Here is a 15,633-nt window from a genome sequence, read left to right on the forward strand (position 1 = left end):
TGAGGTTATCTAGTCCAGTTGGTGTCTTGACTGTCCCTCGTCACTACTCCACTGAGGTTAGTCTTGATACTTACTGGGTACCGCTGTGGTGTACTCATACTACACTTCTGCATATTTTTGTGGGGTCTAGATAATTCGGAGTCAGTCGATCGCTAGCTAGCTGTACGAATCTTGCTGTGGGGACTCAAGTAAACCTACTGTTGCGTTCACAAGCCTCGGAGTCACCTTCTGTTATTGTACTTGCACTGTTTATCTCTATTTTGAAACAGTTGTATTTAGAGGTTTGTGTAGCAAACTCAGTAGAGCTTATGACTTATACTACTGGTTTTGGGAATTGTAAGTTATGTAATAAGGTTCTATTTCCTTATTATTAATTGTTGGTCAAATTCTTTTATTAATTCAGTAAGTGTTAGGCTTACCTAGTCTTAGAGACTAGGTGCCGTCACGACATCCTACAGAGGAAAATTTGGGTCGTGACAAGTTGGTATCAGAGCTTTAGGTTCATAGGTGCTACGAGTCATAAGCGAGTTTAGTAGAGTCTTGAGAATCGGTACGGAGACGTCTGTACTTATCTTCGAGAGGCTACGGAACTATTAGGACAGTTTCACTTCTTCATTTCCTATCGTGCGAGTTTATTAATCCCGAAGTTTTAGTTTTTATCATTCTATTCTCTCACGGATGGTGAGGACATGAGCTGCAGTTATTTTTGACACCGCCCCCGGAGCAGGTGTCACTAGGGGCAGAGGCAGAGGCCGAAGAGGAGCACGTGCCGCAAATAGGGCACCTACCAGAGCAACAATTGAGGAGCCACCAGTAGCTCCAATTTGGGGACAGGTACCGATGGCGCCTGTTGTTAACTCTAGACTCCAGGCGACTTTAGCATAGTTCTTGAGCATGTATGGTGCATTGGCTCTGGCAGGGTTGATTTCGGTTGCACCAGCTACTTCACATATCGGGGGAGGGACTCAGACTCCCGACGCCCATACTCCAGAGCAGTGAGTCCACATTGGTCAAGTTCCAGGTGTCATGGCGACTCAGCCTGTGGTCCCAGTTCAGCCCATAGTTACTGCCGCAACATCTGAGGAAGAACAACTTAGGCTTGCAAGTTCCAAGAAGTATGACCCTCCTACTTTTAGTGGTTTGGCTTGAGAGGGTGCACAAGGTTTTCTAGAGGAGTGCCACCATATTCTCAGCACTATGGGTATTGTGGAAACGAGTGAGGTTGCTTTTACTATGTTCCAGCTTAAGTGAGCGACATATCAGTGGTGGCGAGCATATGAGTTGGGTAGCCCGACCGATGCAGCTTCACTTTCATTGGTTTAGTTTTCAGAGATGTTCCTGGGAGAGTTTGATCCTTAGACCCTTTGGGATGCATGGCGCGTGGAGTTTGAGCAGCTGCACCAGGGCACTATGTCTGTGTCAGAGTATGCCGTTAAATTCAGTGATTTGTCCAGACATGCACCTTCTTTGGTCGCTACAGTTAGAGAGCGAGTCCGTAGATTCATTGAGGGGACCAGACATGATATCTGGTTTAGCATGGCTCGGGAGTTAGAGTCATATGTTCCATTTCAGCAGGTGGTAGAGATCGCCCATCGATTAAAGGGCATGTGGGACCAGGAGAGAGAGGACAGGCGGGGCCAGGAGAGATAGGATAGGTGGGGTCAGGAGAGAGAGGACAGGGAGGCTAAGAGGTCTCACAGACTGGAGAGATCTATTGAACCTTATTTAGGAGGCAGGGTACAACATGGTAGAGGTTTTGTGGGTCAGCCAGTTTAGTTTTCACTTCATTCTTCGCATGGTGTTTTAGGAACCCATGGGTCTCGGAGTACCCGTACCGCACAGTTTCCACAGCCACATCAGCAGAGAGGTTGCTTAGAGTGTGGAGATACCAGCCACATTGTGAGGGATTGTACCAGACTCAGGATAGATATGTCACAACGGGGTATTCAGGCTATGAGTTCGGTTCCAGCTGCTAATATCCCTGCACCGCCAGCTTGGGTACAGGTTAGGCGAGTAGAGGGCGCCTAAGAGGGGGAGGCCCAGCCCGTTGAAGTGTTTTCTACAGTAGGCCTGAGGCCGCTGCACCAGATGATGTTGTACATGTATGGTTTTGATTTATCATAGAGGAGCATCATTCATATTTTATTTTGGTTCTGCTTATCGGGATGAGTCCTCCTACTTTGCTTCACATGTGAGTGAGTGAGTTTCATGATTTAGTACTCTACTTATGTGTTTATCCCTGTTGGGAGATTCGATAGTGGTAGCCTGTGTCTACTATTTTGTTTTTATTTATTATTGAGATTTATGAGATTTTGAGTGGCTTTTGTACCTCATTCGGTAGTTTTGATGTGAATTCTGGGTGATGGGTTACGACTTGTGATTTAGATCCTCTACCGGTGTGAGAATTCCGTATGTGTGGTGATTTCGTCGGCGTAATTTAATTAGTGGAAGGTTTCGGTTGGTATTATGTGTATTCAACTTGCGATTCAGAGTTGAGGGTGAGACCCTCGCGGTGTCGAGGTGTTTGAACCGGGCTACGGGACGCGGTGGAGTTATATTAGGATGAGGTCTTTGTGATTTATTCATATGCTTTGATTCTTCCTTGCGAAATTCATTCGTAGTATGGTACTGATAGGGGGTTGTGCCTGTCGGGCTTGTTTGATAGTTCTCATGTGTGTTTCTCTTTGCATATTCAGTCATATTCGCGTTATGCTTATTGGGTTTTAGCTTACGAGGAGTGTGCCCAGGTGGCGTTAGATGTAATTTGTTGATTCAGGTGAATAGTTGTGAGGTCTTCATGTTTTTTGCATCATTGGCAATGTTGTGAAGGTTTGAAACAGGGTTCTAACGGATGTGAGGCTAATTGCTGGTGTTGGATTTGATTATGGGCAGATGTTGTGGTTAGGCTTGTTGTTAAGGGCATATGTGTGATGTGTTATGTCGTCTGGTTATGACCTGTGGGCGTAGGCATAAGTTATCACAGCTGGTTTAAGTTGGTACCGTGTGTTGATGCAGGAATCGGGTCATTTGGAAACGATGGGATAGTGAGAAATTTGTATCTAAGGCTTATTAGTATCGGCGGAAGGGACAAATGCCAGTTGAGATGGTGTCATCGGGCCTATGTGGATTGGGGTGACGTGGGATAACCCGCGGGTGTATGTAGGATGAATACATTTAGTGATTTGATGACTTCTGGACGATTCTTGGCACGTTCGAGGACGAACATTTATTTAAGATGGGGAGAATGTAATGACCCGACCAGTCGATTAAGTATTAGCGCTCCGTTCAGTGACTTAAGGTCTTGAGCAGCTCCGTATTATGTGTTATGACGTGCGTGCGTAGTCGAGTTTGGACTTCGGATGATTCAGGATTGATGTGGAAGAAGGATTCGTGTTTTAGAAGCTTAAGTGGTAAGAGTTGACCGGAATTTGACTTCTGTGTAGACGACTTTGAAATGGAATTTCCATGGTTCCAATAGTTTCGTATGGTGATTTTGGACTTAGGCGTGCATCTGAATTTGGATTTGGAGGTCCGTAGGGTAATTTGAAGCATTTCGGCAAAAATTGAAAAGTTGAAGTTTTTTAAAAAAGTTGAAGTTTTTGGAAGGTTGAGGGGTTTGACAAAGAGTTGACTTTGGTGATATCAGGATCAGAGTGCGATTCCGAGAGTTGGATTATCTCCGTTATGTCATTTGCAACTTGCATGCAAATTTTGACGTCGTTCTAAGTTGATTTGATCTGTTTCGGCATAGGTTTTAGAAGTTGGAATATTCGAAATTTCATAAGCTCGATTCATGGTGCGATTCATAGTTCCGACGTTGTTTGATGTGATTTGAGACCTCGAACGGGTCCGTGTTATGTTATGAAACTTGTTGGTATGTTTGAGCGGGGTCCCGAGGACCCCAGGTGTGTTTCAGACGAGTTTTAGATAATTTTGTTGCTTGTGATCAGGTTTGTTTCTGCTGTATCCGCATCTGTGAAGGTTTGATCACAGATGCGGAGCCGCTTCTGCGAAGGTTATGTCGCTTCTGTGATATTGAGGCAAGAGGGGGGAACTTCTATTCTACGGAGAATTAATCGCAGATGCGATGGCCGCTTTTGAGGCCCATTGATAGCAAATGCGAAGTTGTCCGCTTCTGCAGCTATTTGTGTGCTTCTGCGATGTCGCAGGTGCGACTCCTTTTGCGCAGGTGTGGCCACTGGGCTGACCAGTTGAGTTCGCAGATGCGAACGTTTTCTCGCAAATGCAAGAGCGCAGATGCGCTTCCTTGGATAATTTTAACATATTTTGAGTTCTAGACCTCGGTTTTGGGTGTTTTTCATGGGGTTTTTCAAGCAACTCATTGGGGTAAGTGTTCTCTACCCGAATCTTGTTATATTTTATGCATCCATTGCTAATTTCATCATTTAATTAGCGAATTAAGTTGGAAATGTGGGGAAAATTTGTAAAATCTTTCAAAATGTAAAATGATGAATTGAAGGATGAATTGAGGTCAGAAATTGATAATTTTGGTATGGTTGAACTCGTTAATGAATGGGTGTTCGATTTTTATAATTTTGGTCAGGTTCCGAGATGCAGTCCCGGGTCGACTTTTTGGAGCGATTTTTCAATTCTTAGCTAAGATCATTATTTCATTATTTAAATTAGTTTCCTATAGTTATAATTATAGAATGAAATTGTTTTGACTAGATTCAAGTCATTCAGAGTTGGAAATTGATGGAAAAGGCCTACTAATTGATTGATTGAGCGTGGTTTGAGGTAAGTATCTTGCCTAACTTTGCGTGCGGGAAACTACCCCTTAGGTATTAAGTCTTTGGTGCTAATTGTGTCATGTGAAGTCCGTGTACACGAGGTGACGAGTACGTGCTTGGGCTTATTTGTGGAATGTTGACCTTTTAGGGCTCTTAGATTCTTATGTTCATTAGATATGAAGTAGTTTTGTTATGTTAAGTTCCCCATTTACTAGTTTCACCTCTACGTGTGTTAATTGGAATTGATTTCTTCATGTTCAAACCTTATTGCCTATTTGACTCTTGTGTGCCATAATTGAAGTTGTTGTCTCTTCGTGTAATGACCCAACCGGTCGTTTTGAGTATTACAACCCCTTTTCTCTATTTACTGCTCAAATTATACTTTACACTTGTTGCGTGACTTGCCGGGGCAATTGGTTCGGGTCCGATGAGGGTTTGGAATGAATTGGAACACTTAGTTCCAAGGTTTAAAGCTTAAGTTAAAATAGTGACCGAATGTCAACTTATGTGTAAACTATCCTGGAATAGAGTTTTGATGATTCCAATAGCTCTGTATGGTGATTTTGGACTTAGGAGCGTGTTCGGAAAATTATTTGGTGGTCCGTAGTTGAATTAGGCTTGAAATTCCGAAAGGTGAAATTTTGGGAAGTTTGACCGGGGGGTTGACTTTTTGATATTGGGGTCAAATCCTATTCTGGAAATTTGGATAGGTCCATAATGTGAAATGTGACTTGTGTGTAAAATTTGAGGTCAATCGGACGTGATTTGATAGGTTTCGGCGTCGTTTGTAGAATTTGGAAATTTGGAAATTTATTAGGCTTGAATATGTGTGTAGTTCGTATTTTTGAGGTTGTTAGGTATGATTTGAGGCCTCGAGTAGGTCCGTGTTATGTTATGAAACTTGTTGGTATGTTCGGACGAGGACCCTAGGGCCTCGGGTGAGTTTCGGATGGTTAACGGATCAAATTTGGACTTAAGGAAATGCTGGAACTGTTGCCTACTGGTGTGATCGCACCTGCGAAGATTTGGATCGCAGGTGCGAAGCCACATGTGCGCGAAATCAGTCGCAGAAGCGGCCAAGTGTGGAACTGGGTAGTTCTCGCAGGTGCGAAGAATTTGCCCGCATCTGCAAGGCCGCATGTGCGAAGGGTTGGCGCAGAAGCGGAAAAGGGTGAGGAAGCCGGGCAGCGCAGGTGCGGAATTTTATCCGCAGGTGCGGAGTTGCATCTGCGCTTGGCTCTCCGCAGAAGTGACCTGGCTCGCAAATGCGCCCATTTGTCTGCAGAAGCAAGGGTAGCAGGTGCGACCCCTTGTCCACAAGTGCGGAAATCGACTGGGCAGAACCTTAAAATTCGAGGGTTCAACATTTTCACCCATTTTCGGATTTTGGAGCTCGGGTTGGGCAATTTTGGAGAGGGAATTTTTCACACAACTTGGGGTAAGTGTTCTTAACTCCCTTGTGATTATATTCCATGAATTAATCTTCATTTGTTGTGTAAGATTATTGAATCTTCAAGAGAAATAGAAGGAAATTTCTATAATATCACAAAACGAATTTTTTAAGTTTGAATACCGATTTGGTGTTGGATTTGAGTGAAATTAGTATGGTTGAACTTGTAATTGGATGGGTTGTTGTATTTTGTGAGTTTTGTCGGATTTCGAGATATGGGCCCCACGGGTAATTTTTGGGGCGTAATTTCGGATTTTGAAGAAATATTAGTATTTTAATATATGGAATTAATTCCTATAAATTTTGTGGGCTGAATCAAATTAATTGTGACTAGATTCGAGCCATTTGGAAGTTGATACATGCAGAGTGGAATTGCTGGAGCATTTCTTAGCTTGCTCGACATTGGATTTGGCTTGTTCGAGGTAAGTAACTCTTCTAATCTTGGAGTTGAGGGTATGAACCCTGAATATATGTATTTCGTGAATTGTTGGGAGGTGACGCACATGCTAGGTGACGGGCGTGTGGGCGTGCACTATAAAAATTTTGACATAATTATTTTTGTGGAATTTTGTAGTTAAATGATCTTGGCATTTTCCATGCGGTTTTATGAGTTAAAGAAATTGAGCTGAAAAGCATATTAAAAATCATGTTGAGACTATGTGCCAGTAATATTGGGACCCACAGAGGTCATATTGTTGTGAATTATTTATTTTAAATTAAAAATTTATACTCAGTCATATTCATGTCATTACATATCATATCTCAATCTCTGTTATTATTTATTGATACATCATATCATCATTTTGGGCCGTTCTCATGACATTGTGAGCCCATGAGAGAGAGACTGGAGAGATTGATGACTGAGGGAGGCCGAGGGCCTGATTGTGAGGATATTTTTGGGATCGGGCTGCATGCCGCAGCAGGCAATGTTGGCTTTATATATATTATTACTATTATATGGATCGGGGCTGCCTGCCTGTAGCAGGCCTTATTGGCTTATTATTGCACGTGAGTTGGCCGTGCGGATCCTTATATTATTATTGCACGTGAGTTGGTCGTGCAACACGTGAGTTGGCCGTGCAGATCCTTATATTATTATTCCACGTGAGTTGGCCTTGCAGCACGTGAGTTGGCCGTGCGGATCCAGATATTTATATTATGGCACGCGAGTTGTCCGTGCAGCACGTGAGTTGTCCGTGCTTATAGCGCTTGGGTTGTAGGAGCTCCTCATGAGTCTGTACACCCCCAGTAAGTGCAGTCGACTATAAACAGGGATCGGGCTGCGTGTCGCAGCAGGTATTGTATAGCGCTGAGTGATTGAGTGTGCTAAACACAGTGAGAGAGAATGCAAGACAATGAGATTGAGTACTCTAAGAGTGTGAGTACATGAGTGCAATCTCTGAGATACATTGCATTGACATGAACACATGACACATATGCATAGAGATGTGTTTTCCTCATGCTGTACGGCATCACATTACTCATGATTTCTCTCACATGTTGACAGATAGGAATAGTGATGCATTTGTTTTATACTGGTTATCTGGGAAAGAAAATGAGATATTTTATTTATTATTGAAAGAATTTTGGAAAACTTACTGTTTTCAAACTTATTCATATTTTTGGTAACTTCGGTATACGATTCGGGTTTTCATTGATGTACTTGAAAGGCATAACTATTTTCAGAAGTCATAATTTAGCTGAGCATTTATTCTTGAGTTACTTCTGGTATTACTTTATTAATATTATTATAAACTATTATTTGTTATGGAAGTTGGACTCTGACCTTGGTAGAAGCTCGTCACTGCTTTCAACCTATGGCTAGGTTTGTTACTTACTCAGTACATGGGGTCGGTTGTACTGATACTACACTTCTGCACATTACGTGTAGATATTGGCTGTTGTTGTTGCTGTGCTCGATGGTTGCGGGATCCGAAGATGTACCTGCATTCCTGTTGTAGCTGCCTCTTGTTTAGGGTAGCCTTAGATTTATAAATGTATTATTCAAACAGACTATGTATTTATTTCATTTCTGCTTTGTACACTCTATTCTTAGAAGCTCATGATTTATACTACCAGTTCTTGGGGATTGTATAAGATCAGGATCTTTATTCACTTAAATTGCTTTAATATTATTATTGAAATTGGTTAGTTGGAAATTGGCTTACCTAACAGGATGGGTTAGGTGTCATCACGGCTAGTTGGATTTTGGGTCGTGACACTTCGATTGACATGCTATCCTTTCCTAATTTCTTATGCTTAATTGAAATTATTATTATCTCTTATGTAATTGTCTATCCTTATTTGAAGTTATGATTAACTTTTATGTTGTTTATCTTTAATTAAATTTATTGCATCTCTTCGTAATTGCTCAACCCTAAATGAAGTTTAGTTATCCTTTATTGTAGTTGCCTCATCCTTATTTGGAATCATTTGTTACAAATTATTTCTCCCTTGTTGAGCCATTCTTATTGAGACTAGTATTCCCTGTTGTGTTTATTCTTTGTGAGCTCGTTCTACCGCTTCTTTGTGATCCAAAGCTCTTGAGTTGATTTACTTGTCGTATTCTCGCGCTATTGTTGTTGTTGTTACTGTTGTACTCAGCTTGTTGACTCGAGGGCTATGCGCGGTTGTGGTATTGATACTGTTTAGATGAAATATTGTGGAATATGGGCACATGTTATGAAAGTCATTCTATTGTGATGTTGTGTTTTTGGCATGTAATATTGTTGGGAGATTTTGTTCGGGTGTTTGCACGAGGTTTATGCCGTGCTATTTTTATTACTGATATTGGAACATGCGGCATGAAAAGGCGGGCTATATATGTGGGTTTGCGCATGTGGAGAGACAAGGTGGGAATATTATTATATGCATGCGGCGAGACAAGGAGTACATTTACTTTATTATTGCGCACGTGACGAGACATGGTGGGCTATGTTGGGGATTGATTTAGGATGACTTGTGATAGCCTGGAGACCTTGTTGTTGTTGATATTTGTGTAGTGGCGTGCCTAACCTGTGTGAGTTTTATTTGGTGCAAATTGTGGGGATCGTTCCTTATGTGTCGTTCATTTTCTCTACTCTTATTCGTTGGCCCGAACTGTGATAGAACACTTGCACAAGCATACACGTACTTTATCACCCCATCGGTTTAAGAAGATGAACACTCATGCTACCGATCATTTGTACGTACTCCATCTACTTGTCTTATATGTGAGATTAGTTCTATTGGCACGTTAGTCGTCTGTGCAGTTATCAGTTGTAATGAGAGCAAAAGATGTTAAGTGATTATGGTTCATGAATTGGAACCCGTGAATTGTGTGAGTTTTGAGGTTTGGTACCTCGTGGGGATTATTGAATAAACCCGGTGCGAAAGCGGTTATTCTTATCAAGTTGCTACTAATCTTTCCTTTATTTATTTTTCACCGGATTTAAATTGTGTCCAGCTTACTCAACTGTGTTATTACTTGTGGTGTCCCGCTGCAAATTGTTGCTTCTATTTCCTACTGCAAGCATCGTATTATTGTTGTCATTTTGCGTAGTTCTCTAGAGATATCATACTCGGTTAGTTCTATACCTATACTTGTTCAGGTTATCTAGTCCAGTAGGTATCTTGACTGTCCCTCGTCACTACTCCACTGAGGTTAGTCTTGATACTTACTGGGTACCGCTGTGGTGTACTCATACTACACTTCTGCACATTTTTGTGCAGATCCAGGTAATTCGGAGTCAGTCGATCGCTAGCTAACTGTACGGATCTTGCTGTGGAGACTCAAGTAAACCCGTTGTTGCGTTCACAGGCCTCGAAGTCACCTTCTGTTATTGTACTTGCACTGTTTATCTCTATAGAAACAGTTGTATTTAGAGGTTTTTATAGCAAACTCAGTAGAGCTTATGACTTGTACTACCGGTTTTGAGAATTGTAAGTTGTGTAATAAGGTGCTATTTCCTAATTATTAATTGTTGGTCAAATTCTTCTATTAATTCAGTAAGTGTTAGGCTTACCTAGTCTTAGAGACTAGGTGCCGTCACGACATCTTATGGAGAAACATTTGAGCCGTGACACCAATCCAGTAAGCAAATGAATAATATTATTAAAGTTCTTAGCATAAAAATAACTAACATAACTTCATTCAGTGATCTCGTAATCGCCTTTGAATGATCATGATAAACGAAAGATTGAAATTCAGTAAATAATTTTTTGTATTCATTCAGGAACAACATATATATATATATATATATATATATATATATATATATATATATATTTTACCCCATTTTAGCTTTTTCTTGTGAGTTAATGATTAGCAGTATTATTTGTATTGGCTGGACACGAACTCAGGACTTGATTATAATTGTTAATACCGTTGTCTGAGAGCAAGGAAATGAATCCTCAACAAGTAACATGCTGGTGATACATTTCTATTTTGCATGCTAATTTCTGGCCCTTATGATATGTATAGGACAATATTACAATTTAACATTGAGAAGAAGAGGAAGAATAAACTCAAATGATACTTTTTAACTATATAATAAGCAGAGGTTCTTCATAGGACAAAGGGCATTTCTGTTAATATGACCTAAAGTGAGGGCATTTCAGTAAATTAGGTGACTATTTTGTCTTTTCGGAAATTATTACTACGTGTCATTGATTAGAGACCCACGAGAGTTAGATCTTTGGTACGTTCCCTCATCTCTTTCATCTCTGTTCAGTTTTGTTTTAATTTTTTTGGTTTCTCTTATTTTATTTTGCAGCCTCTATTTCATTTGCTACATCTGGTAAGTTTTCTCCTCTTCATTTCCTTTCTTGCACTGATTTCTGCTATCACGATCTGGATTCCTTTGAAAGTTTTGTCCCCATTTTCAAGATTTTTATTTTTCCGCTCTTTCTCCTAATTTATGTCTAGAGCTTTTGCATGCGCACCTGTAATTCTATTTGATCCCCACATGCATGGTTGAAAGATAGATGGCTTGGTGCATTTAAATGTGTTATTTTTTATTACTGTCGATGACGTCTTTTCTGACTTTTGCCACTAATAAATTTTTGCGAATCGAAATGTCTATGCAAAAATTTATAATTTTAAGCTTAATGTTGGAAGATTGGGTCATTGTTACCTAAACAAATTAGTTATTGACAATATCAGCAGATGCGGAGCAAGTATCCACACCTATTTGAGACTCCAAGTATGATTCTAGACTCGCTCTTAAACAAACGTTTGTTTAAGAGGGGGAGAATGTAAAGACCCGGCCGATCGTTTTGAGTATCGCAGTTCAGTTCCCCTATTTATTGCTTATTGTATGTTCATTTATGGTTATGTGATTTATCGGGGTGGTTGGTTTGGTTCCGGGGTTATTTCGGAATGAACTGAGACACTTATAGACTATTTGGCCAAGCTTTTTTGGGCCAAAAGTGCTTTTTTGGCCAAAAGTGCTTCTTTCAAAAATTGAGGTGTTTGTCCAAGCTTTTAGAAGGAAAAAAATATTTTTGAGGAAAAGCAGAAGCAGTTTTTGAGAAGCAGAAAAAAGTAGCTTATCTCCAAAAGCACTTTTTTGAGAAGCACTTTGAGATAAATATACTTAGAAGTACTTTTTAAAAGCTTGGCCAAATACTAATTACTGCTCAAAAGTACTTTTTAAATTAATTAGCCAAACACAAACTACTTATTACCAACATCACTTTTTTGAAAAGTACTTTTCAGAAAAAGCACTTCTCAAAATAAGCTAATTTTAAAGTTTGGCCAAACAGGCTATAATTCCCAAGGTTGGAAGCTTAAGTTGGAAGAGTTGACCGTACGTTGACTTATAAGTAAACGGCTCCGTATTGGAGTTTTGATGGTTCTGATAGTTTCGTATGGGAATTTTGGACTTAGGAGTATGTCCGAATATTGATTTGGAGGTTCGTAGGTCGTTTTGGATTGAATTGGCGAAAGTTAGAAAGTAGAAGGTTTAGAAGGGTGAGAAGTTTGATTGAGAGTTGACTTTGTTGATGACAGACTCGGATTTTAGTTCCAGGAGTTGGAGTAGGTCCGTTGTATCATTAATGACTTGTGTACAAAATTTGAAATTAATCGGAGTTGTTTGATAGGTTTTGGCATTGGTTTTAAAAGTTGGAAATACATTAGTTTCGTTAGGATTGAATTGAGGCGCGATTCATGTTTTTTATATTTTTTGAGGTGATTTGAGGCTTTGACTAAGTTCGTATTATGTTTTAGGATGTGTTGGTATGTTTTGATAGGGTCTAAGGGGTGATTCATTTTGAAATCGGATTGAAGTGTGGACTTAGAGAAACATATGTGGCTTCAGTTCTGGTGTAACCGCACTTGTAAGGTTTTGGCCGCAAGTGAGGAGCCGTAGAAGCAGCGAGAGTGCGCATGTCCTAGATTTTGGGAGGCTGCATGGGAGCGCAGGTGCGAAAGGTTTACACATCTGCGAGCTACAGAAGCGGCAAGGGATTGCAGAAGCGAGCTAGGCCAGGCTTGTGGAGAAGCGCAAATGCGAGGAAATTCTGCATCTGCAAGACCACTGAAACGGTGTATTAAGCGCAGAAGCGGAGGCCATCTAGATGTTGGATTTCTGCAGTGGTGGATGGACCACAGAAGCGGTCCCGCAGGTGCGATAAGGAGGACCGCAGGTGCACCAGGCCGGGAACTTAAGTGGACTTCGCAGAAACGAAGATTTCTCCGCAAAAGCGAAACCGCAGGTATGGTGTTTGAGCCCACAAAAGCGCGAATGCCTAGGAAAAAGATATAGTCGAGGGTTTGAGATATTTTGTTCATTTTTAGACTTTAGAAGCTCGGCTAGTGGCGAATTTTGATAAGGATTTCACTATAATTCAGGAGGTAAGCAACTTTTGATCACTTTTGTCCATTAATATTGAATACCCATTGATTTTTGCACCTAGTTTATATGTGTTTGAGGTGAAATTTGGGGCATTTGTGGTCTATGTATTGGAGAGTAAGATTTGGGGATTTGAGGTTCGATTTGTGATCGGAATTGAGTGATTTTGGTATGGTGGGACTCGTTATTGAATGGGTGTTCGAAATTTGTGAATTTTGTTGGGTTCCGAGGCATGGGCCCGAGGTTGCCTTTTTGGGTTGACTTTTTAAATTTGGTTAAAGATCTTAGTTTTATCGTATGGAATAGATTCCTATAGCTTGTATTGATTATATTAAGTTGTTTGTGACTAGATTCGAGTCGTACGGAGGCTTATTCGCGAGGAAAGGGTTTGTTGGAGCATTGAGTTGCGCACTTGAGGTAAGTAACACTTATAAACTTGGAACTGAGGGTATAAATCCCTGAAAAATGTGTTATGTGGGTTGTATTGAGGTGACGCACATGCTAGGTAACGGGTGTGCACCGTGGTAATCATAATTCGGGTGGATTCTTATGCTGTGTTGATATCAAGTCTTGTTATATCCGTGTAATTCTTACGTGTTAGAGTAATTGAGCTGCGATTTATGTTAGAAATTATATTTAGGCTATGTGCTTATTCTATTGGGACCCACTGAGGCTATTTCTACTGTTTGAGCTATTTTCTTTAACTGCATTTATGTACGCAGTCATGTTTATTCATTTGCATATCATACCTTAGTCTTTGTTATTATTTATTGTTACATCATGTTATCATTGTTTGGGATGAGTGGTACGAGATTTGTGAGCCTTGTTGACTTGAGAGATTGATGACTGAGGTGACTTGAGAGCCGGATTGTGAGTGTTATTATGGATCGGGATGCACGCCGCAGCAGGCCTTATTGGCTTATTTATTATTGTGGATCGGGCTGCAAGTGTTATAGGCTTTATATTAGTGCTTGGGCAGGATTCGCCCCTCCGGAGTCTAACATACTAGTAGTGAGCGCAGGCACCGTGATATATATCCACGTGCTTTGGTGAGAGGCATTGATGCCAGGCACCCATACAGTGCTGAGTGATTGTGTGTGTGACGAATAAGAATTTGAGATAGACAGATTATGTACTCTTAGAGTATGAGTACCTGGAAATATCACTATGATACTTTACTTTGACATGCATATCTGACATGTAGGCATAGAGATGTACCATTTTTCATGCTAGCAATACTTAACATGTTCTTATCAATGTTGGTCTTTAAATTGTGAACTTGAAAGCATGTCTAAATTTTTGTACGGTGAACGACCTGAATATGGAAGATTTTCTGAGTTATTACTGTCATTCTCATTGTTATATCTGTGTTTTCATTGTTTTGGTTCTGACAGTATCCTTCTAAGCTCGTCACTGCTTTCAACCCAAGGTTAGTTCTGTTGCTTATTGAGTACATTAGGTCGGTTGTACTTATACTACATTATGCACTCCGTGTGAAGATCCAGGTACATCTGGATGCGGTAATTGCTAGATCATTGTCAGTACTTGCTTGGAGACTTCAAGGTAGCTGTTATGGCATCCGCAGACCTTGACTTTTCTTCCTTTCATGCTTTTTTGTAATGTTCTATTGTTTAGACAGTTGTACTAGAGTTTGTTTTATGTAAAGATATTGTAGTGCACATGTACTCGATGACACCAGATTTTGGGTTGGTTGTAGTAGAGTTACAGTTGTCTTTATCAGATATTTATGAGATTTTTCGCTGTTGAGCTTATTGAATCATGTTTTAATTCAAATGCTTAGTTATGATGTGATTGTCAGCTTGCCTAGTAAATGTGTTAGGCGCCGTCATGACAAGTTGGGATTTTGGGTCGTGACATATAGGGTGCTTGAACGAGCTTCATATGAGCCCAGCATCAACTAAGAAAATTCCTAGATGTAAAACCACTTGGTATCATTAGTCAATCTATATAGAATTCAAGGCAAACTCTATAAATGGTTGATGTGAGGTGTGCTCAAATTTGTGAAATTCGCTGCCCCTGGTGATTCTTTTGTTACTTGATAAATTATGTATGTGAATCTATGTTTTAATTGAAAAAATTAAATTCTAATAGGATGGTTAGTGTAAGACTAACCTTGAGATGAATGCCATGGTTTCCCTTTATGGAGAAGAGTAAGTAGCTCTTTAGCTTTCAAGTTTAGCTTAGAGTTTGGATTGGAGAATCGATATGATCTCCTAAGTTGGCTGCTTAAGAGATTCTTTGATGGTATTTGACAAATATTATTCTTACTATAGCGCACATATCCATTAAGTATTGTTCCAGAAATAGTGTTTTAATTTTAGTAAGGAAACTAAATAACACAACAAACAGTTATGTCGCCATACGCCCGTGCAAAGCACGGGCACACACCATCTAGTGTTCTTAATAAATAAGAATGACAAATATAACGACCGGTAAGTCGTTTTGTGCACTAGAGCTCTGTTTCCCTATTTGATACTTCATGTATATTTGTTTGGTGTTTTATGACTTGCAGGGTGTCACGATCCAAAATCCCATCAAAAGTCGTGATGGCGTCTAACTCGCTTACTAGGCGAGC

The 15,633-nt window shown here is 40.4% G+C and overlaps 1 long non-coding RNA gene across 1 annotated transcript; it reads left to right on the plus strand.

Moving 5' to 3' along the window:
* Nucleotides 1-10,914: 10,914 nt before the first annotated feature.
* LOC138908951 (uncharacterized) lies at nt 10,915-14,814 on the plus strand. The gene is made up of 2 exons (XR_011415390.1): nt 10,915-10,979; nt 14,432-14,814. It is a non-coding gene; the product is annotated as an uncharacterized lncRNA (long non-coding RNA).
* The last annotated feature ends 819 nt before the right edge of the window (nt 14,815-15,633 follow it).

This window comes from Nicotiana tomentosiformis, chromosome 4 (genome assembly GCF_000390325.3).
Source record: "Nicotiana tomentosiformis chromosome 4, ASM39032v3, whole genome shotgun sequence".
NCBI classification, from domain to species: domain Eukaryota; kingdom Viridiplantae; phylum Streptophyta; class Magnoliopsida; order Solanales; family Solanaceae; genus Nicotiana; species Nicotiana tomentosiformis.